The sequence below is a fragment of the Labrus mixtus genome, chromosome 22 (genome assembly GCF_963584025.1).
Source record: "Labrus mixtus chromosome 22, fLabMix1.1, whole genome shotgun sequence".
NCBI classification, from domain to species: Eukaryota; Metazoa; Chordata; class Actinopteri; order Labriformes; family Labridae; genus Labrus; species Labrus mixtus.
This window is the reverse complement of record NC_083633.1, coordinates 4,602,369-4,605,495: the sequence shown is the minus strand read 5'-3', so window position 1 is coordinate 4,605,495 and position 3,127 is coordinate 4,602,369. Positions and strand designations below refer to the sequence as shown.

Genomic DNA, 3,127 nt, shown 5'->3' with positions numbered 1-3,127 from the left:
AAGTTTATTTTAAATAAGTTATTTGAGGTCGAAAAATGGGATTTTACGTCATATTTGACGATGATTGACAGCCGCCGATCTTGCGTAGCTCTCTTTGGGAATAGCAAAAGTTACGTAGTGAAGGAAAGCCGAGACGCCATTGAATTTTTCCGTTCAGTTTTTTCATCTTTTTTGAGCTGGCAAAATGAGTTGTTCTGCAGTAAACTGTTCTAACCGACCTGTGGGAGCTAAGGGATCTTTGCAGTTTATTCGGAAAGTAAAAAAGTGTGATTTATGTGTCATTGGTTAAAGTCGTTATCTAGCTAGCTAACACATAAGCAGTTTAATGTTAGCTGAAATGTTGTAAAGCTAGGTTACTTATCCGGCATGATTTATCTTTTTATTTTATTTTTTAAAATAATAATTTTTAAATAATATAAAATCCGCTCATAGATGAGGTTCATTGACTGTACAGTTATTTTACAGCAAAAATAAATAGTCTGGTAAAGTATCTAGGGCAAAAACAAAGTCAAATAATTGTAATCTGTCCTGCATCATTAATAATGTGTACATGTTTACAGTCTGAGTGATAAGTGTGTTATACTGAGAGTAACAGGTTTTACTTTCACCGTGCGGGCTGAAATTCATAGAACTATATACGAGGGTAGAATATTTATCTATGTATCCAGATAAAACTAAAGGTAAGATCTGATTTAATATAATTGTTACTGATTTAAGAGACTAACCGAAACGTGAACGCAAACATCAACAACCTGCGGTGGTGTAATGTAATATTAACCGAGCATCATGCTGCTTAAACTGATAAATATTCTGCATTGTCTTCCACACACACTAATTCAACAGTCACAAGTTGATCATATTGTAAATTTAATGACGCTCATTGAGAATTTGTACTAAAAATTGACAAAACCTGACAAAAATTGCCGTGACTGTGTCTGTATTTAACACCTTTGAAAGGAAGGTGTTAATGCAGGAGATCAGTGTTACACACAACATGCTGCTGTTATTGTAGGAGGAGACATAGGTACAATAAAAGAAGGCATAAAGATCGCGGTTTTCCCCACACATGTTAATGTTTTAAATGTCATGCATTTATTTTTTATTTCGCTTCAATAATCGTTAACAAAGAGAAACACCATGATTAAACTACAGGCTCTTGTTGCCTTTTTATAGCCAAAGAAAACTGAACATCCACAGCCTCTGCATTCAAAAGAATTTCAACATTGATATTTATGTCTTCCTATTTCCCTCTTTTCACCAACATTATATTTTAAACTGGGATTTCCTTTTTCTCGGGTCTCACGTCTCTCCCCCAGCTCGCCCCCTCCGGTGCGCTCCTCTCCATAATGCGCTCGTCTCCTCCCTCTAAAGCCCACTGCTTCTACTCTGTAGGACGCTTTGATTGGGGGACCTCACCAATAAAATACTATTTTATATTTTACAAGCAGTTTGCCACCACACTGCACTTTTACTCTCCAAAGGCATATGAGTATGTGCGTGACGACTTTAACAAAGCTTTACCACACAGTCACACCATCCGTACAGCTGATCCAGGATTTACTGTAACATCTTTTATAGCACTAAGAGGTCATGTACAGGCAAACAGAGAGAAGGGAAAAGAAACAATCTGTGCTCTCAAATAACAAAGCAGTCTCAAATCTTTTTGAGGAATTACAGCTAAAAAAAAATTGTACTTTGCATACAGTACATCCTCTGATAAATAAAGTGAAGTACTTTGATTGTATTTCTGTGATGTTCCTGTAGGTGACCATGATGCAGCCAGACTGAAGCAGCATGTTGTGAAGGTGGACGCCATCATCTTGTCTTTGCAGTGCTGATTCTGAAGAGAACTCCTTCACATAGGACTCAAAGGTAAAATTATCTCTCATATGATTGGACTGTGTTATTGTAACCGCTATCAGCATCAAAGTAACTTTAGTAACAATTTATAATCCTTCTTAAAATGTAAGGAAGACTAGCAGAAGATTTTAACAGCCTCTGTGATTCTGCAAGAAGTTCATGTTTAAATTGTTCTTCTTTCTGTCTTCAAGGAAATCAGTCCTTAAAGGAAACAGCAGTACAGACTCTGATTCCAGCTCTGGTGAGGTTCTGCACACAAATTGGCTGTCTGATTATGAAAATATTTAACATTAGTTTAATTTATCAGGCTGGCCCATGTGATGACAGTTTAAAATAATCTTCAATAGAAAGTGGCAGGAACACTTTTGTCTTAAAACATAAATTCATGAAGCTGATCATATTATTGGATTCACCATGTTTTATGATATATTTTATTTTTCCTCTTAAATAGTTCTCCTGTCTTTAAAACAAACTTTAGAAGCTGAAGTTTAGCAGAACCTGAGGACAGATCTGATTTCAGATCTGAGGCATAAACATCACAGTAAAATTCATTATACTTTACATTTAACTCCATGATTGTTTTTCTTTATTATAGTAAATGCCCTCAGATTCAGATCCATCAGCAACCCCTGACAACATGGAGGACTCGTCCCCTGAGCGTTTCCTGTCCTCTCTCCATGGAGTTCTTCTCTTCAGTCATTAACTCTTGAAAACAGAAGCACAACATGCCAGACTGTTTGACAAGTCTGTGATTGAATAAATGGAAATGGAATCTCATGCATCTCTTGTTATGCTTATTGGCTTTAAATGTTTAGTATTAAATAAGTTTGAAGGCCATTTATCTCAGACGAGACCGGCTGTGACAAGCTGAGCTCGTCTGTTAGCTTTGCTGTTGTCTTAGCTGTTGTTGGTCTAGAAGAAATTATTGTCAGTTCAAGGCCTTTTCAAATGTGAGCTATAAACTTAACTGCTAAATTATTTTACTGTGACCAACACTTTGTAGTGCTCCAGTTAATCAGAGACAGTCAATTCAGATTTAAAAAAAGTTTATTTAAACATTTTATGAAAAACAAAAAACTTCAATAAACAACCCCTGGCTTCATTAACCATGTGGAAAATAAGTAAGGGAGACCAACAGGTTGAACTGCTGGGACATAGGAGAAAGTATAAAAAATAATTTAACAAAGAAAAATCAAATGAAGTATAAAGATCCTGGCTGATTGTTTGACTGTTAAAATATGATGGAAAAGCAAATCCAACACAACCC

General features: G+C 35.9%; 1 long non-coding RNA gene across 1 annotated transcript; it reads left to right on the top strand.

The window, feature by feature from the left end:
* The first annotated feature begins 1,593 nt into the window (after positions 1-1,593).
* Positions 1,594-2,585, top strand: LOC132956445 (uncharacterized). Its single transcript, XR_009666032.1, has 3 exons — positions 1,594-1,872; positions 2,052-2,101; positions 2,456-2,585. It is a non-coding gene; the product is annotated as an uncharacterized LOC132956445 (long non-coding RNA).
* Positions 2,586-3,127: the final 542 nt, after the last annotated feature.